This window comes from Achroia grisella, unplaced genomic scaffold (assembly GCF_030625045.1).
Source record: "Achroia grisella isolate CSIRO2021 unplaced genomic scaffold, CSIRO_AGI_Agris_v1 utg445, whole genome shotgun sequence".
Classification (NCBI taxonomy): domain Eukaryota; kingdom Metazoa; phylum Arthropoda; class Insecta; order Lepidoptera; family Pyralidae; genus Achroia; species Achroia grisella.
The window spans coordinates 1270324-1292616 of record NW_026712860.1 but is presented as its reverse complement, the minus strand read 5'-3'; the positions used below and the strand labels follow the sequence as shown (position 1 = coordinate 1292616).

The window sequence follows — 22293 nt, the reverse complement described above, 5'->3', positions numbered from 1 at the left end:
AATTCTTAATGTATTGTAGATAAATACAGTTTCTTGCAGTTTTTCATAACTTATGGACTGTACACTATTATTCTATATATTTATTTTTATAGAACATACACACACACTAACAATAATCTTGGGCAATTCACACAAAGCGATCTAAGCCCAAGCTTGTTAATACAAGCTCTACTACTACTCGGTGTATAGGGTGAGACTGATAGAAGTGTCTATATACTTACATAATATACTTAGAAAATACCCGGGTCAATACCATAGTAGTGTCGATCTATGTTCAATTCTTACGCAAAATATATTTTACAATTTAGAATATGCCAGAATTTATTCAGTTTGTTTCTGAACGCTAATCTCAGAAACGAATTAACTGATTTGGATGCGGTGTCTACTAATAAATTGTGCTTCACTATAAACTATAAAATTTTGTATTTGTTTTATTCCAATAAGTTTACAATCAAAAAGTTTTTTTATATATCGCTCATGAATCGTGAATGAAGTCGCGAGCTCAGCCGGTAGATTAATAAATCAAACCTATATTAGGTACCTACCTACTATATTTGTTTCAGTTTTTGTAAAAGTAGTAGTAACATTATAGAGACAAAAACAAAAACAAAAACAAAAATAAAACTCATACACTTAATGAAAACGTAAATAACGAAAAAAAATAAATACTGTTTATGATCAATATTTCTTACCAAGTCATAGCTATCTATACCTACACGTAAAGGATAAGCCTTGTAACTGTACCTAATGACAGTAACATCCATCACAAAAGGGAAGGTATTGTTATGCAAAAAACAAACCGTTATACGATTAAGCTATTTGTGAAATGACGACCCATTAAGTATGTGTTATTGATTATTTTCAACGTTTGGTCTCATAAAACCATGTTCGTTATTATTTGATGGCGTTTAATGGATTTCTTAGTTAATAATTGCAATTAAATTACAGTTAACGTTATTACGACGAAGTTAATAATTCAGAAAAGTAATACTGGTCTATTATTGGCCCTTATAAAACCAGTCCAGTTGCTCGTGGAGAAAATACCGTTTTACTGTGTGTAAAAAAAATAACTTCTAACACCTGGTATTACTGTAGTCGTACAGTAATACTGAACTGTCTTCATATAAATTCTTTGATAATATGTATTAACCTCTAAAAATCTATAACAATCTAGGTCGATTCTATAATTTTCTAGTTTGTGATATACCGTACCTAGCAAATTCTACTCTTTAGCGACTATTACTGACAAAGTCATATGGCGAAATATTTATGTAGTACGAATTATTAATATTGTAATGAGTCATAATTGTAATTTATGACTAAATATAAAATTTAAACTTTATTGTAGCTATAGCTATGGGAATATCGAACTTGAAATTATAGTTTAATATTATATAATCTAATTTATGTAGATGGATAAAGCTGATTATCATATATTAGACACCTTTTCCACAAGTCCGTTGTTTCAACATAGTCTCCACACGAGTTCAACTACCGAAACCGGTTGGAGTGGTTTTGCTCCGTTCCTTCCTTCAAATAGGGCTTCACTTTCACAATTTATCGTTATCATTATTTCCGTAATATGGCCAATTTGATGCAACAATAATTTAAATACATACAAATGATACTGCATAATTAATATTAAACCTGGTTGAGTTTTATATCTATAAACTAATGTTCATCATGTGACAATCGCATCCACCGCGAGTCTGAGGAAATATCAACGTTTAGAGACAATGAGAAAGAAACACAAAGTTCAATCTCGAAAAATACTTTACAATGTCCTTTTAGTTACAATTTTTCTGACTTATGTAGTAACTATAGGCAGGGACCCTTGAATGCCATTATGTCTATTTTAAAAAATCTCTTTCTGTAGATGTCCTACGAATAAAGATTCGTTAAACAGCGTCAATTGTTAGGAACTTTATGTAATTTCCTAATTAATTATATTATTTATTTATATATATTGTTTTACACAATACATTTACAAATTAGTATAATACAGTTCTTATAGATTCAACCAGGCGGATTCGTATCGCGGGAGTCCACAAAAGAAAAGTGTGATATATCACAAAACAATGTACACACCAATTTACCTGTATAATTAATACGTTAAATAAGAAGAAGGGTATTTAAACTAATTTATGTATAACCCACATTTAAATAATTAATCATTCAATTATTATGCAATTGTAAAATGTTTGTCACCTTCTCAGTGTTTCTTATGTTACGATAGGTTAAAAAAAAGATTTTCTAAGATGTGTAAATGGAAATATACTTACAAATAGTATAAAATGATATGTGTGTGTAGATACAATGATAAAATGTACGTAAATAACATACTGGCATTGTCTTGAGTAGGATGTCGTCTCCGCAGATACACATTATTACGTTTTGTGTAAACATTATTAACACGTAATATATGATAATATGATAACTGATGTAATTACAAGGAATGAGAAAATTTAAAATTACCGTTTGAGTACCATTATTAGAGAATTTCCATACATATTAGTTACCTTCGCCGATGTTCAGTAATTTATCATTTTATCATAGTAATATTTTATATTTATCTCTTGATGCGAATGATGTGTTTTACTATTTGATTTTTTTATTTATTTATATATATTTTTATAGTATTGTAAGACATATCTCTTTTGCAAATACATGTTTAGTATCAGTTTGACACTATGATCATACAACCTTATACTTTTATATTGTTATAATAATAATAATAATATCTCACGTATCACACAGTTTGACACTATGATATAAATACATGGATACATTTTTTTTCGTACAACCTTATACTTTTATATTGTTAAACCACTAGACCACCGAGGCTGTCATGTGAGTCAATTAAAATGTAGTTCATTAAAAACGAAAGTGAACTTACTTTATATTATACAGTATAGTAAATTCTAAACGTAGTTTCTATTTATGTAATAATTATCATATTTTACTTTGTTGGCGTGAGATCAAACAATGTTTACGCAATCAATTTACCGTGCCATTACAGTTGACTGCACCGGCTAGCTTATTGGGTAATATTACTAGCATACAAGTAATTGTGTACTTTACTTGACATTAAAATACGATATCTGTTTTTTCTATTCTTATTGTGAGGCATGTCACTATTTTACTTTTTGTATAATCTGGGCACATTAGTGCTTCTATTATATGCTAGCGTGTCTACAGACTTTCAGTTTACTCAACCCAAGTCAATGACGGCAATGTTCATTAGTTTCTTTATATATAGAATCCGATATAAATTTTACTTTTGTTGTAATGGAAGGAAAGGAATTTATTTTGTGTGAATAGAACACTTTTTTTACATTTATCTACCATATTTGTGTGTTTGTTACGTAGCAAATAAAGTATATCATATTATTATATTATACATAGCATTGAAAACAAATAATAGTTCATTAGAGTGAAACCTTATTTTACAAGATTTGACTTTTTTATCTATTACTTATTGAATTTGTAAATAAATTAAATTGTAATCAATAAACAGAACTGTTTAATATGGTATTCTTTCTATTTAACAGAGAGCTGTTGTATCGTTCTCTATTTAGAAAATATTCATTATATGTAGATATATAACAGGGAATATAATATATTTTCTGTACCTATACTTGAATTGAATCTAATAATTTATTTTAAATATTAATTCCTGTATAAAAAAATAAATGTAAGTAATTAATTTTTTATACCGAAATTAAAATTTAAAATAAATTTCTTTTTATTACTTATATATTTATTTGGTGTCAATTTTCATAACTCGTATTACTAAACTTTATAATCCACATATTATAATAATGTATTTTTTTAATAATGTTTCTGTGTAGATAATAAAGTATCTATTATCATTTTGTAGTGGAATCAACTTGCCAAAACAAAATCGGCCTTGCGTTGCGTTGCGACAGCGACATTGACGGGCTGTTGGTTCTGCACGGTCGTTGAACTGTTGTGGGTAAGAGGACCTTGTCCTGTCTACCACGTATATATGGTTTGTATGAGTTAAAACCATTACTAATAATATTATTTATATATTAAAATAATTACTATCGACGCGCTCCTGCTTCACACGCATATTTGCGATAGCGATCTGTTTTTTTTAAATACAACCCATGTTCCTAGCTGATTTAGATCTGATCTGATTCTTTAGGTTCTTCTGATTCTTAGGTGAAAGAAATTTCAAAACAATGTTTTATTTTTTGCCTTTATGCATTGCAATCAAATTAAATCTTTCCTCTTATAATATTGGTTAAGGTGATTTTATGCTGTGATGGAAAGGTTTAGAGACTCATCTGAAGAAATCTGTTCATAGTAATTTTGGATCATAGATCGATTCCCTTAATTGTTCTTTGCCGGAACTATTTTTCTCTTTTGTGTTGTTACTGCATCTGTTTTAAAAGAGTTTTAATTTTTAAATAAAATACAAAAATATATCATTATACTTATAAAGATAGTACTAGGTATATTAAGAATTATCAGTAAGTACTCCATTTAGATATTTGTTGAGTTTATTTGGATATTGGTAATTGTTGACAACCAATGTCAAAATAGTAAAATAAAGATAGTACTATACGAGATACGTTAAAGATTAATAGTTCTTTTGTATTGTATTAAACTGATAAAGTTTTAAAAGTAGCCATCTAAAATGAGTCATATTTGAAACCAGTTCAATGCTACGATGAGGTCTTAGAGAACACGCCAAGAGCGCATTATTTTGTTGTTTAATTTAATATTTTGTACGTTGTTCATTTTTCAACATAGATTTGTTTTTGATTATATATTTTTATATATTAATAATCTTTATTGCACTAGATACAGAAAATAATATAATAAGATTACATAAACTGATACATAAGGCGGTCTTATCGCAAAGCAATCTCTTCCCGACTACCTTTGAGTAGAGAAGATAAAAAAAGGGGTAAGTGGTGCACGTAATTAATATATATATCTATTAATATATATAATATAATAAAGTAATGATACAATATATTATAAAATACATGTATTATATGTATTGTTTACTATAGAAAATTCAACTAAAGTGTAAGTATTAAGTATTTTGTTCATTCAATTACATTACATGCATTAACAATATTTCTGAAAAATACACATAGATTCACATACTTAGAATTTATTTTCGCTTACACTTAGTTACCCTTTTCAAATGTCGCCTGCCAACCACAGCTCCTCTTTCTATATGGAATGTTCGTATAAAATGCCCCATTAGCCTGTCTGTCAAGTACAACGTATCGCTAAATAAATACCAACATTGCACACAAATATTACATACACAATAAGTGACCTAGGCTTCCAAGAAAACTCTGTTTGCGTTTATTTTTTTATTATGAAGTTTATAGAATACACTTATTTTATGACGCTGACATTTAAAAAGTGGCAATGGTTGTAAAATTTTAGTCAATTAGGACAAAGTAAAATGACTGACTCGAGGTCTAAAAAATAAAATTGTCAAATTAAATAATTTCTAAGATATGCTAAATTGTTGATTAATTTGCTAAAATTAGTTAAATATATGACATGTCAATCTTGAACAATACATTTAACTCAGCGGAAAATGAAGCTTAATTCTGCAGCCTGTCAAGTCAGCTCTTGGAACTAGTGTAGACTATATATATATAAATCAGCTAGTTTGCTATCATCATAAAAAATTGCAAATGGGAAGTTATAGGTCTTATCTACTTTCATCTTCATTCAATTTAAATATTTTTTTACATTATGTATGTTTCTGGTGAAAAGGAAAAACATTTTGAATAGATTCTGTAGGATCCAACACTGTGAGTATAAGGGCAAAGAATGATTACATGCAACCCCATTTTAAAGCGACGGTGGCAAATGAGTTGACTGTCAGAACTAGGTCAAAATGCGGAGGGATGAAATTGGGACAAGCTTTAGGGGAAAGCCGAGGGATTGTTTTGTACTAAGGTTGAATTTAGCCGAGATTGAAAGACGTTTTAACAAGCATACGTATATATAAATAAAGGACTGTGGATCTAGTCCTGTAAACAAAACGTAGGTAAATTGTGCCCCTCATTAATTTTATAATTATGTATTATATGTATACCTATAATTTATACCATGATGTCTTTTATATACATGAACGGAATAAATTCAATAAATGTTACTTAAAATTAGTCCCGTAATAAAATACTAATTGAAGTAAATAAGTATGTGAATTACACTGATGGCAAGATGGTTTTATTCACGTATCTAGTAGTATATATAATTTGTCTTTTATAATGAATTTGTTTGTTCAATTATCACTAAACGATTGTGTAATTGGTAACTGATATACTTACCAATCTCTGGTAAATAAATATTTTAATTAGATGTCTTTTGTTACTGTAGTATATACTACATATTAGTATAAATATTTCAATGTTATAAATTTAACAATACAACAACAATTATTATGAGAACGACATGCGAATAAAATAGAAATGAAAAAAAAGATATTACATCCGAAAAATACAAATTACACATTAAATCCAAACTTACGTCTTCAAGTTTAAAAGACATATAACTTTGATGGTAAACACGTTGACGGAACAGCTGGTGGAAAGTAGTAAATGTTTATAAACACCATGGACAGTTTGATTGAATAAAAGACGATGCACGTCTATGTACTATTCAATTTTTAGGCCAACTGGTGTGGCAATCAGTGTTGCTACCTTAGAGGTTTTTCCATTATATCAGATGAAATTGCCCCTCTTTATTGGTATTGGATTTTTAGTGGACAAATGTCTTTTATAGATTTTACATTATATGATAAATATTATAAATATAATAAATGATTAAACATATTCAAAAGTGATATATATCTAACAATTTCGATAGGCAAATATTCTTTTGATCATTGAAGTTTTCGGTTAAAAACTAGACTCTAGAATGGTTATTGTATTTGTTTTTATTTGATGAAGATAAAGTATGATTGAAAAATAAATGAATATTATTTTTAATGATAACCATGTCTTTTTATTCAAAATTAATATCGCAATGCTACCATTAAAATATGTTTAAAAACTTGGTGGTTTTTAGTGTTCTGTCTAGTGGGCTCTCCCAAACATTGTTGGCAACACTAGTCGCAATATCGCACATTTCGTAACTGGCTACTTTTATCTCTATTTTTAGAACGTGACACCCATTCTAGTAATATAATAGTTTACTCACAGAACAGAGTTCTGTGTTCTGTGAGTATACTGGGTACTACACCACAATGCACGTTTTGAAAACAGTTTAATTCAATGCATGCGTTATTGTTACAACGGAGTCTATTGATGCAGAAAGAGATTACTGGGACTGATTCAGGTAATACGTATTCGGATATATATATTGTTTGTTTAACACATTGATTACATATGTACGGGGTTACAACTCATGACCCTTCTATTTCTAACAGTTGTCTTTTCTTCAAATTAGTTGACCTCATCCATGTTTTTCTTATTACATCACACGGTTACTATTATAAAATTATCCAACATAATAATTTACGTTAGCGTAGTTACGTATTCCAAACATTTGTCATTCAGATCAGCTAGCGTTGAATAATTCATTATAGTTTAAACATTTTCTCGTGACCCTGTTTGTATGTCAACAAAAAATATTTGTTTAATATGCCTTCAAATGTTTACGGAAGTATTTTAGAATTGCTAAATGAAACATTATGTTCAACTGAATATAGGGATGCCTAAATACTTACAGTACAATGTTATATTGTTGAATGATTGGTTTACTAGCTGTATAATAAAAATAATTAGATGTTAATTTAGGATTTACTGCATTTGTATACAAAACATCCAAATATATTTACAAACTTCAGCTTTTATAATACAGGTTTTCGGAAATTGTTGTATTAAAAAAATATGTAATTGATTATTAGAAGTATTTCCATGTCTACGTCGATATAGAGTTGTGTATTATATATCCATACTTTTTTAAGTCTGTTGAAAATTTTAGTTATTTGAATCATAAGTTGTACTTCTGACTCAGTAATGGAAAATAGAAAATAGAACAGAACTGCTCTTTCTTAATGTAGGAAGATAGTAAATAATGTATGACATTCTTTCATAAAAATTTTCTGTGTTGTTTTCTTTCACAATTGTTTATAGATATACTAGCTGCTATCCGCTACTTCGTCTGTACAAATTGTCATTCCCTATTAAACTCTCTTTTTGTTTATTTGTAATATAGTAATTTGTAACATATCTAACCAGTTATTCTTTCGCATTTATAATATTAGTATGGATTATGACACATCTAACTTAGCAAAATTACGATATGACAACACTAAAGGTGCTCTAAGCCTATATCGGTTTATTCAATCATAAATCCATATTAAGCACTACACATTGTTGTGGTTTCTTGAGTCATTAATCAATTTAATTGATCGAAGTATAAAATAGTTAGATTTGCTTGATTTGATAAAGGTGCCAACCTTTACTTGAAGATAGTGATTTTTTATGCTAGCAAGTAAGTTATAAGTAGATCTTTCTCTGTCAAGATCTACTTATAAAGTTTCAGAGCATTTACACACAAATACCTAACTTTTGTACTATCTGTCTTACAAATAAATCCGGTCTATGAATCGTAATAGGTCACTTTATAGTATCATATAATATATATTCACATTTTAACCGCCAATGATAATTAATGACTTTTTTTTATTTTAGTCTTGTATGCATTTTCAAATTTATTAGTCTCAAGAGGAATGTTGTGCTGAACAAATTCGAAACTCGCATATTTCACAATGAATATTTATGCTTCCCACGTGATATAGGATTCCTGGTGATTATTATACTATCTAATAACGTATTTAGACGAAATGTTCACTGGAAAATCAAGAGGTGTTGGTCTGTGTTACATGACTATATGATCTTCGTGGTGCAGTTTGTGTAAATGAACATAGTTTGTTTAATTAATTATTCATGGTATACATAAAGTGAAATGAACGACTCTACAATGTGTCTTTTCAATGAAAATAGGTAGCAAATTATTGTTTATTTCAATAAAGAATTCTAATTAAGAATAGAAAATAGGTACATTGTAGCGTAGACATTTAAAATATAAAAGCAATGTAAATAAAAAAGAATAAAAATTAATTTAATTTGAATAACGATTAAATATAGTTTTTGCCGAACATTTATTGTAATTTAATAAATAGGTATTCATTGGTATTGTATATTTAAAAACTAGATTTGTATAAAAGGGTTATTTTAAACTTCACAGTGTGACCTTTTTAATCATGTGAGTTCTATTTTAGGGCTTTCTATCTCGGTGCCGTTACATGTGACGCCATCTGTTTCAGTCCAAACCTGTATAGATAAATGAATACGGCGATAAAAGGCCGGCTTTCATAAAACAATAATTATAAACAACCAATAATAGATTGAGGTGGATCGAAAGGTGTGGGGTTAACAATTTTTTTCTGCATAATAACAGTTTCAGTTTAATAATAATTTTGTTATGTTTGCGTTTCTATTTTTACCAATTATGATCATATTTTACTGTGAACATTGTGGAATACAATAAATATTGAGCATTGATTATTCAATTCTGGTGTAAGAATAAAAAAAATGGTATTTACTCGTAGGTATATGTGATGAGTCTTGTGAACACTCTGTCATAGATTTTATTTATGTACTTGGAATGGTAAACACATTTATTTATGGCTCACCTGTTCGTACGTTGTAACTATCGCCTACATGAACAGTGCCAGGGACATCACGTCATCATGTGACACCAATAGAACCATTCATTGCCGTTCTGGAGATCTAAGATATCATGCCTCCATGTCCGAGATTTTCGGTAAAATCAGGCTACTTAACCAAAATGGTTTCCTGGTAAATGTCACATTGCTGCCAAAGGGCACTATATGCCATTAGTCCATTACTAATAATCCCCTCCCCCTTATAGGTATGTTAATAATAGGTAAATGTAATTAAATGGACTATAAACTGTATACAAAATCTTAACCTGAATACCAATTTCTACTTCGAGTTCAGGACAATGCAACCGATGTATTTTATTAACAAAAAACCTGTCCATTGAACTGGACGGACGGATGCGTGCGCGCAGCGCCGTGTTCAGACCGTGCCAGGGTTGCCATTTTTAAAATACTTATGCTCGTACAAGAAATAAAAAAGTTATATTATCTCGAAGATTAACTCAATTTGGCTCTATAACCTTGTATACTTGTATATCATAATAATTCGTAGGTCAAAATCTTGTATAAACATGAACGAGGCTGAAAATATCCCGTATAATGGCCAAAAACTTTGTATTTTTACGAGAATCCTCGTAAGGTTGGCAACCCTGGGCCGTGCGTTGACCGCTAGGAATGCGTCGCACGCGCATTATTCCAGCTGTTCCCTGTTCCGCTGTTACGCTTCACTTCTATATCGATTAAATTATATTGCCTGATGGCAGGTTATTAAGTTTGTTGATTTTTATACAATAAGGCGGATGAAGGCACAGGGTCGATAATGTGTGAAATTGTGTAACAAGGGAAGGTGGCGTCCTAATTTTGGTAGTAACGTCATATTTCAACAACTAATACATTTAAGTAAAACGAAATATAATACTGATAAAGAAAATCTCAAAATATTTTCAACTGCAGTAATATAAACTTAAGGTTTAAATTGAGTCGTTGAGGAGTTTAAAAATAGTTGTAAAATTGCAAAATATGTATCGTCACTAATAAGAGGGGGGAGTCTCACAAATGTGACCAGCTATGACAGGAACAGGAAGAGTAATCATGAAATTCTTGTGAGGTAAATTATGTTCTCAGTTAAATCTATTGACTTAGTTATACAAATACAATGCATCATTATTATATGATGATGCTACTTAAAATAACTAGGGCACATTTAATTTCTAATAATTTTCTCAGAATTACATGTAATCTTTAGATATTTTCAATAGCAGTCACATTACGTGTCTAATACACATGTACGTGTAAGTATATTTGTTATATTTAATATTATACCTAAACTTACAATGACTTATGACGACCATTTAATTTATATTTAATTTTATATAAAAATCAGAACATACGATGTTTTTCTTAAATTAAACCTAATCCTTTTTTGATGTCAAAGAATAGTTAAAAATATTTTATGTAAGCATTCAACAACGTTGTGACCGCAAGATGTTCCTTGTTGTCTTAATGTATTCCATTTTTTCTTCAACCGTAGTCTTTAATTCATTCTTTCAGTATTCCAACTTTGTAAAAATATAAGGACAATTTCAAGGAAACGTCACGAGCATCGAACACTGAAGTAGAAATATGGCCACAGATATATTTTAACCGTAGTATAATTAATGGTAATAACATTTTGTGTATGTATAAAATTTCGTAATTATTGTACAAGCCATATTCGTTGTGTTCCCTAAAATATGGTTAAATGCAATAATGGTATGCTCACCTGTTATACTTGTAAACGGGTGCTGCTGGACTTTTTTTCGAGTAACTATTTATTTACTCTTGTGAGTTTTACTATTGTATTTACATAACATTTTAAAAATGTAAAATGTACAACAAATATTTAAAAAACAAAAACAGTCAAATATCATATTCATCTTAATCTGTTGAATCTGGTTTCGGAATAAAAGTTAGAAAAAAAATGATTATGTTTTATTCCGATCATATATATTTACAAAAATTAAGAAAATAAATATACATAGTTAAACTAATGTTATTCTGAATATCACGGTGACGAAGTCGCGCTCAGTTGTTTAGAATATTTTATTACTCCAACTAAACAATATTAATTTTTACTATACTCTAATTTTTGCTTCGTTTATGTTTACTCGTAATGTTGACCAAATAAAACGATTGCCACTTAGTTACAGACTGAGTTTTGTAACATCTGTTATCTACATAAAAAACATTAAAAAGTTACTTAACCCAAACAATCTATACTCAGCAAGTTGCTTTAGGCGTGTACACATTTCCGAACTGTGTGTTATGTATACCGCCCACCCATTTCTCCCTCTCAGCCACCCTAACTCCTTGTCCCACAGGACATGACTGTAAGCTTTATCAGGGACGCTTTATGAGCAACATCAGAAGCCAGCACTTATAAATGGAATCTGGTTTTAGTACCCTCCCTACAGTCTTAGGAGGAAAAATTGCAAGAAAACTCGTAAATATTCCTCGATAATGCTATTGTCTTTTATACCCGTTGCAAGCCTTAATGCCACTGACGAGTTTTCCTTCTACTGAAATGAATTACGCTACTAATATAGCGGGAAATTACTGATGCACACGCAAATCAAGACTATAATACATATTAGGATAAAAAGTATTTTTACCAATATTTTCTGTTATAATCAATATAGTCATAAACAATAAACTCACTTATTTATAACTTTAAATGCATACTAGTTCATTATTTATTTTATTCTTATTATGTCTGATCTTTATTTTTGCTTTTTTCGCATATTTTATCATATAATGTGTCAGTCAGAACACAGAATAATTTCAACAAAATTCATTTTTTGGTTCAGGATTCTTAATTTTGAAAGCTTATTTTACTAGAATATTATTCTAATCAGAAATAAGTGATGTATATTAGTTTAAAATTATTCATAAAATAGAAGTTATTAATGACTGACTCTAATCTCTCTAGATATACACTTTGTTAGTCACATCAGTATTTAATCTTTATGAATATCATACACAGTAAGATTTAGCTATAAAGTACTAATCCATCTAAATATGTTCCTGTAAGAAGTCTCTCACTGAATAGAAATAACCGACTGATTTACTGACTGGGATGCCAATGCAGAGCGCTAAGTATTAATAAAACTTGTTTTTGCGTACCGATTCCTTGAGAACATAAACGTAAATATTCACATATGGAATCATCGCGTTCGTTTGAGGTATCCAATAAAGTAGGGAAAAGAAAAGAAAGAAAGAGAAGAAATAGGAGATAATATGTGGTATCGTGTGTTATTCTTAATTAATAAAAAAACGTTATTTAAAATTGTCTATGTTCATATTTATAATTTTTACACAAATGGGTAGTTTGGATAGTCCTTAACATATATATCTCAATAATAGAAGCAATGTCCCTGTTTTCCTCTTTCTTTATCTCCAGTTTTTCAGTTACTATATCTAAACTACGCAATGAATTTTCTATATGATTTTGACTCAGGAAATTACTTACTAATAAAATTAAACTAAAATTACTTAATAATAATTCAAAAAATTACTACCCACCCCTCTGGAAGTAAGTTTCTGTAATATAGTTTATATTTTTAATATATAGATATTATTGTAAAGCAAAGTAATGTCGGTAATGGTTGTATCCATGCGGAGGCAAGGTGGGCAGCTAGGTGTATATACACCTAGCTGCACACTTCGTAGTAATAAATGTGTATATCATCATTAAAAACACGCAGTTTATATCAGTATATTTGTTGTAAATACGCCCACACCCGTGATTTCAAGTGTAAGAAAATTATGACACTAAGAGTTTACGGAATATATGGCGGGTACAGCTTGAGGCTTAAGGGGAGACAAAGTCCAAAGAAAGACGAATAGTCACAAATATGATATGTGAGACTATAGAGCGAATTTTCAAGTAACAGCTATACTGATAATATACTACATAATTAGAAACATGGTTTATTTTACTGTTAATTAATTTATATGTACTCATTCTTAAAATATCTTATATATGTAAAATTCTCGTGTCACAGTTTTCGTTCCCATACTCCTCCGAAACGGCTTGACCGATTCTCATGAAATTTTGTGAGCGTATTGAGTTGGTCTGAGAATCGGCCAATATCTATTTTTCATCCCCCTAAATGTTAGGGGTAGTCCAACCCTAATTTTTTATTTTTATTTTAAGGCAAAACGACGTTTGCCGGGACAGATAGTATATTATAAAAATATTGTTATACTGGCTGGCTTCTTTGTGATTTTTTTTAATAATATGTATAAATATGTTTTCTAAAGTAAAAGTAGCCTATATTATAAGGAGCCATAAGTTATCTGCGACTGAAAGTCCCGTCAACATCGATCCACCCGTTTCTGAGATCAGCAAGAACAAATAGACGGACAGACTAAAATTTTTCAAATATTTTTTTCGACGCAAGTACCATATTTATAGATATATTTTATTATAGATAAATGACTATACAAATTATAAATTTAACACACACCATAACTCAGGGTGGGTTATGACATGCCACTGAATTCACAAAAGTAGATCGATAGATCCAATCCAACTTTCAAATTTTACTACTAAAGTTGTCAGTTTGCTGTACTGATTTTGATAGGAATTTGCTGATTATTAGCTATATTGTTACAATGTTAGCGTACTTATACGCAGCATAGTATGCTTCGTATGTGCTCATTGAATATGGAACGCTCGAAGGTCGGTCAGTGCCATCAAGGTCACCAACCAATGTCTCATGTTAACAAACATACGTACCTACTACCTACTTTGTTCACGATTCACGAACTCACGATCGGTTTAAACAATGTTTATGTTATTTTATATTGTTGTTGTCGTGTTAAATAATGCCGACATCGATGGTCTAGCTACCGGTAGGACACCGCTTTACTTCCGATATTCACGGATTCGATTCCTCACATAGTACAAACACATATTAATGAGTTATATTATTTGTGTAGCTCTGCTTGTCTACATATCTGTCTATTAACCTTTTATCGAATAAATGGCTTAAAGAGTGTGAAGTGAAGATAAATTGTATCACCTAGGACGGTCATAGGTTATTTGTTGTAAAAAATGCGGATAATGTCGCGAGTAACTGTTTACTATAAAACAGAAGAGAAATATTCACATAATGAAGTATTTTTTTCACTTTCTTTACAAACAGAATAAGCTTCAGAGAGAGACTATGTATAAAATCGTCTTCGTCTGTCCAATCCTCAGTCTCCTCAATTTCTGTTTCGGAGCAATTTGAGATTTAAGGTGTAGCCTGATTTGAACAGTGAGATGTGGCTATGATTACATATCATAGGGTGCAAACAAATGTACCATAAATAGCTTGGGTGTTTATAGGCGAAGATTACTTTTCCATAAAATTGGTAGTAAATTTGTTGCCATCGCACTTAAAAACGAAACTTGTCCTATAGTAAGATAACATCACAGACAGAATACTAGAAAGGCAATGGCCTTGACATCTTATGTTACGCTCTATCTCTATCGAGTAACGAGTTATTTTTTGATGTTACGCAGAGAATTTTAATGGACTTACTCATCGTTGTTTCTTAGTATAAAAAATATATCTAGTTTTAAGCAATAAGATTTGCGCTCTCTATAGTAATCACATTTTATTCATACAATACAGTTTAATTAAAGTCTTTTAATCAGCTCATGTCGCACAAGATATGTCGAAATTAGAATGCTTGCAGAGGAATCGAAGTATGGCGACTTAGAAACATAGGTAGATTTTTAGTAGATGTTGTTAGTAATCGTTTGTACGGGTCACATGGAAACATACCTACCTTAGTACTTCATCACTAGAGACCGGATTATATGCATTTGCATATTTGCATATTTTAGCCATTCTCAGAGGTAATAGCATATTTTACCTAAGATCTAGTTATGATGCATATTATCGGTACATTTACAATATTTTTCACTCACCCTGTGTTCCGAAATGCGACCAAATAAAAAATATAATAACAGTCACAAAATATAAGGGCTATTGAGTAATAATTGTGACTTTTTACTGCATTTCGGAACGCAATAAAATGAAAGAGACAGACCTATTACGTATATAAATTGTTACATGTTCATGTACTTGCTAACTATGTTAACATAAAAAAAATATAAATGTCATATAATGTACTTATATCGCCTATCAAAAAGTAATTTACTAATTTTATGCTGATTTTGAAATAAAAAAAAAATAGTTTTCTATTTTTTGTTTGGGATTCCTAAAATGTATCATTTAATTTTGCATATTCTGCCAATTTTCGTGCATATTTCAAGCAGTTTTCATGCATATAACAAGCTTTTTATGTTGCATATAATCCGGTCTCTATTCATCACATTACTAACAACTTCGAAGATTAATAAGTTAATTAAACTTATACAGTCCTCTAGAGAGTTGTTCAATTTAAGGCGTTCGGGTAAATTTTAAGTAATCTTTGCGGCCCCAATTTTATCATAGAATCACCCATCATAAAAATATGGATCCAAATACTCGATGCGGTATTTCCGTACCTTCAAGAATAGAGCTCATACCTTTTAAAAGGCCGCCATCGTAATAGCAATTTCTCGGATACCGATAATATTCATGGGCTGGGTAGTTACCATCGGGTGAACCATATGCTCGTTTGCTCCCTCCCTTACCCATAGTTAATATAATCTGATATTTCCTCTCCTATAGCAGTTCTCATAATACAATATAACTTCATGTAAAATTTCGTTGATCCCTTCAATTATGAAAAGGTAACAATCACAGTGACAGATAGACACACACTTGTACACATTTATAATAAACCAAATTTACAATAGTATGGAAGTTTGATTACCAAGAAACTAGAAGTATGCAAGGAATATCTATTATTACATTGCTGTTTTGCTCAGTGATCATTTCAAGGCCATGGTCATATTTTTTGCTTTACTTCAAATGTATATTTTTATCTGATCTTCTCACGCTATGTCAAAATTTAGAAATTTAATATTTATTTAGCGTGATGGCAGTTACTAATAATACATTGTTTTTTATACTACAGCGATTTGTAAACGAAAAGTCATCTTTTGTAAAATGGAATGTCGTTCTGTAATCTACAATAGTATAATGCGAATCAGAAATAATTAAGTATTACTTGTGACAAATTTATTAGTTTTCTACAAGTCTGCGGATGAATTAATAGTGAATTAATAGGCTTGGCTACACACTCTATTGATTACGATACGATATGATGCACTAGATTATTAATAAGTATTATTATTATTTGGACTTGATGGCGTATTTAGCATCCTGAGATATTATTAATTGAATATAGAATGTAGATGATTTCATGTGAATGTGAACATAAAAATTAAGTAACAGAGTAGGTTTGTAGGTAAACAATTAATTATTTATAAATATTTTTTGTAATTATTCATATATCTAAATACATACCATAAGATGTATACGTTTGTATTAGAAATAGGTTTTAGTTTATGATATTACCAAAACTTTATGACACATGTTGTTTAGTTGTTTATGTTGTGTGGCTTCTTTAACGTCTGTTAGCTATGATGTGATTGAAGCGATCATGCTCGATCTTTAAATTGTTGGATCTCAGAATTCGCGGCTATTATATTAAAAAGTAAATGTGTTCAGTTCCGACCTGACCGGTTTTTGTGGTGTGTCCAACAATGTTGTGTAATAAATTACTCTCAATGACAAACATTTTATCTTGGTCATTATTTTTTATAAGATAAACTTTATTTCGTAAGTTTATACTTGTATTTTTTATACCTACGTATACGGTTTTTATTGTTTTTATTTTACTTTAAGAGGTTTAGTATTTTTTCGTTTATAAATTGGTTGTATTTTTATTTCTATGAAGTAACATGTACCAATCTATAACATAATAGAAAATAAATTTATAAGCGTTTATTGTTAATCTAGTAAACAACAAGATTATATATTGTAAGCCATATATATATAAATATTGTTAACAAATTTAGTCAATAATCAGTAGTAAGTTAATTATATATCAGTAAGGGGAGACCATTGCGTCGTACAGAATAAGATATTGTCTTGTTGTAAAATGTAGTCTCTATTTTAAGCTAAACCTCAAGCAATTTCGGAGAAAATTGCATCGTTGTTTTTGTGTGATGCGTTTAAAAACGTACAGAAAGACAGAAATTCTAAGAACTGTTATTTTGTTTGCAATTATAAAGATGTCATGTATCGACTTGTTATAATTGTATTATTTGTACTGATACACTAAGTACGTAATTACTTGGGCAAGTAGCAGTCAGAATCAATCGTATTATCAGCCCAGCGAACTGTCCGTCAAGTGTCATTCAATGATTGCGAGCCGTAGACCCCTCCCCGTTCAAGCGATAAAGAACCAGCGGTATTGCGAACTCGGGAATATATATATCAAAATTAACTACTTCCTTTCCATTATCATCTTCTATAAATTTTTACTCATTATCATGGGTATATTTTTATAGGCATCTGAAATATTTGAATTAATAAAATTATAGTTTCATGATCGATTTACTGAGGGCTTTATTAGTTTACATGTATAGGCAGTGTAAATTGTACGTGACATGCAATAGCAACACAAGACGAGTCGTCTTGTATTGCCATTGCCATTCCAGGGGTAACGGAAACATTTCTGTATCTGTCTAAAATTGCACTTCCTTTTCACCCGCTACACATAACAGGCTCTCATTGCCGTTTACCATAAGTAAATTTATTACGCTCTTTTGTCCTATTACAGTATCTTAGCTACTCTATAATAAAATTGCTAAATGTGGAAACTCATTAAAATTCAGATAAATTGCTGGTATCATTAACATGTGATAATGCATCGGAAATAATTTTTTTTCAGAGTAGATGTTACTAGGTATCAAGGATCAATCCAATGAAATTTTGTGGTTGATCGAATTGAAAATTTCACTGGCTCTGATTACATGTATACCACATGTCATCAGAGCCAGTGAAGCGAATCATAGGATACATTTTGACACCTTGTGTTTATTAAAGGAATGGTCTAAATCGACTGAACATGAACAACGAAATCTGTATCATGAAATGTTTAAATTTGTACAATGGTTTCCATACAATAAAAAGGAAAAAAAATTAATTAAAGTATAATAGTAATCTATGAAGACTGATTGAACTTCATAAAGCGTTAAGCGGTAACATGTAAAAAATCTCTTAAATATTTATGTAAAAGACAGCAAGGATTTATGACAAAAAATGGGGCCAAGCGCAAGGTTTCGATAATAATTGCCTTTGGTTTAAACACACTAACCTTTTATCATAACACGATAACCAGCACTAACTCGTATATCGAAATTCCAAACAGAAATAACACAGTCTATTCGTATTAAAAGATATGAAATTTCGCACCTGCCATCTGATTTCCCTCTTCCGCTCGTGCCATATACCAAGGTCGGCTCGACGCAACAATGTTTTGCAACAGATCGCGCGACAGGTCCGAGCCGCGTCTGTCTTGCTAGCGTTCATTGACCTACTGAACCCGGCGTGCCCGGCCGGGCGGGTGGTTTTGCTGTGCTGCAAACCCGCGCGAGCCCATGTGCAATGGGGCTCGTGTTTGTTTTTTAGGAGGGTTTACAGTCGAATTTGCCCGCTTAAAAACAAACTTGTGATAGTTTTTTAATATCGCATCTTTTGCGATTATGTATTCTTATTGATGCTTATTTTTGCATTTGATTTTATTGTCGGCAGTTAACTGTGATTTTGATTGAAATTAATCATTTCTGTATAACAGAATATTATAATTACTTACTTATCTGTTTACAAATAAATGTGTTTAAGATGTTTAAGTCTTTTATTAATTTATTGATTTGACACATACAGAAATAAATAGTAAATACTTAATTGATATTTCATATTTAATATTAAATAAAACATATTTCTAACAAAAAATATATTACCTCTAATTGGTTATTTTATTAGTGTTCCTGGTTTGTGTAATACGAATAATTAAATATGGTATGTTTACAAAACGTAAATCTTTGGCTCGTACGGTCGTGCTGTTCCGGATGAGTGAAGGAATGCGTTTTACGTGTCATTTCCGTTCAAGTGAATAGCTTCCTATATTATGCATGTGAAGTGATCACTAAATATGGACTTTGACTAATAAATACCCATAGAGGTAATTGTAGTCCCAAAGCAGAGAGACATGAGCAGACACACTTACGAATATAAGTATATCTGCTTTGTATAAGTATTAATTGTAAAATCCCCGACTATGGGATGTTGAAGTAATATGATTAACTACTACATCAAGGTCGTCTAGAAAACAAAGAGCAACAATCGAGCTACAAAAGAATGCTTTTATTCCGTGAATTAGTAATTACAAATGAGTATCAGTATTTTTAGTGTATAAAAATAAATTTTAAATAGACCAATAGGTCAATAAATATGTAATTTTGATTATAACTAAATGGATTTCAGTTGTGATTGTACAAGTATGTTTTGAATGTTTGTGTAGGCGTTTCTATGTACTATACATTTACGGCATAGACCGCATAGAGTACGTTTTGACTTACCTACTCTATGCCATAAATATCCTATCCTGCACCTAATCTAGTCAGTGGTGTAACTACATTATTTAGGACTCGCTGGTCTCCATGGCAAATAAATTGAATGACCCCTCCCAACATCTACCCCATATTGTAGTTTCCTAAATAGATAAAATTATTTTTTTATAATTCTCCCAGTTCCGTGAGCACTGGTTTTCGAGTTAGGAGTCCTCCTCAGGCCTCAATTCTCTCAATATTTTGTCCGGTCTGCCACTAAAAACTGACTGACTCTAGTAGTGGCATTTTTGAACCCATTATAATCATACACACACAAAGTATTTTTTGTATGACTTTATATCACTATAGTCTTGCCCTTATTCTATTATGAGGCCAGCGCAGTATTTTTCGCTTAATATGTTTTGGAAATATCAATTGGATTGCAAGAAATGTTATTACACACATGAAAGCAAGTTTCTTTATAATGGCTTTACTAATTTATTAAGAAATTTGGCATATGCGTTGCATTTCGATTAAATAAGGACCGAGGACTTCTTCTTATATCGATTAATCGTGATACGGTTTATTTCATATACATTAGGTACTTTAAAGATTATGTCTATCTACGTTTTTCATATGTAAACATAATCTCTAAAGGTATCTAATGAATTCTAAAATTGGTTGTAAATATCTGATAAAGTATATATTAGATATGAAAGCATTAATTTTGAAATTGTTTACGGAAGCGACAATCATCGGCCTAAAAGTTGTACTGTGTGGTCACTATGAAAAATACAATATCTTTAATGAATTACATCAGGGACTTGTATCAAATCGATGAGGTGTTTTTGACCTTGTATTGTATGATTGTGAGTTGGAATAGGTTGAAATAAATACAATTGTAAAGGTCATTTCATTATCTACCGTCATGGTATCTAGTTAAGTACCAGTATACTTACTACTAGGTAACAAAGGTTGTAATAGGATAGGGCCTCAGATAGCTGCGGATTCAATCCTCTCAATACATAAGAAATAAGTACATTTGTTTTCATGAGTATATATTTTTTTTATTTGTCGGTATTTTTTGGCGACATTTTTTTGCATTAGTCATTAATATATTTGTCTCTGTATTATATTTTATCTGTATGTATATATCATGCATTATGTCAATCAGTTATGTAATGCTTCCAATAGTAGATCTGCGGAGTTTAGGAATATAAAAGGGCACAACGCCGTCTATATAATTAATCCGTATTCTTATCGTTGTTGTCCAACACTGGAGAGGTATTCAAAGAATTTGTATCAACCAGATTAGACTCACCATAAGTAATTAGAAATAACTACTTTTCATAGGCATGAGAGGCTCAGTATTGGTAATGGATAACCGTTGCCAATACCGAGAAATATATCCTTTAGTGACAGAAAACACATTACAGCAAATGTAAGTAATTGCTGCTTTTGGCCAGGAAGTAAATTGTAGAAAGAATTATTCTCCTCCAAGAAGTGACACAAAATGTTAGCAGACGCTAGTACCTTTATATGGAGCATTTAAGAGCAATCTTGTGTAGAATATTGGATTATGTGAGATATCACTGAGCTCGTGACATGCTAATTGTTTACCATACATGACTATACAACCTTGGATCATCATACGTTCCACAGAATGACGGCTTCGGTTTTATTAACACTAACTGAAGATAGTTGAAATTCCATGAAATTGTCTTCCTAATGATTAATACTATAATGATGTTTAAATCCTATACATGTTTCATATTGGCTAATGATGTCTCATTTTGAGGCATAAGACGATCACAATATAGATCAGCCTAGTATAGGTTGACTTGATAACTGTTAAAGAAAAATGACGGATGAAATAAAATATTTTGCATTTTCATATGCTCAACCTAACTAGAATAAACCCTATTTGAATATTTAATATTACATTCTAAATTGCATAATCGAGAATCATTCCCAAGTCAAGCGGTGCCTACTGTAACTAGGTACATTTGTCTAGTAAAGCTGCAACTATAATCTTTCGCGTTTGGCCTAGTTT

At 30.6% G+C, this 22293-nt stretch overlaps 2 protein-coding genes across 3 annotated transcripts in view; both read left to right on the top strand.

Moving 5' to 3' along the window:
- Positions 1-22293, top strand: part of LOC131844975 (lysine-specific demethylase 3B) — a 184074-nt gene that overhangs the window by 13095 nt on the left and 148686 nt on the right. The window lies entirely within an intron of this gene.
- LOC131844980 (uncharacterized) overlaps positions 5274-22293 on the top strand; it is a 198535-nt gene continuing 181515 nt past the window's right edge. The window contains exon 1 of the mRNA XM_059193988.1: positions 5274-5280. The gene's annotated coding sequence lies outside the window, so the exon portion shown is untranslated. The remainder of the gene's footprint in view (positions 5281-22293) is intronic.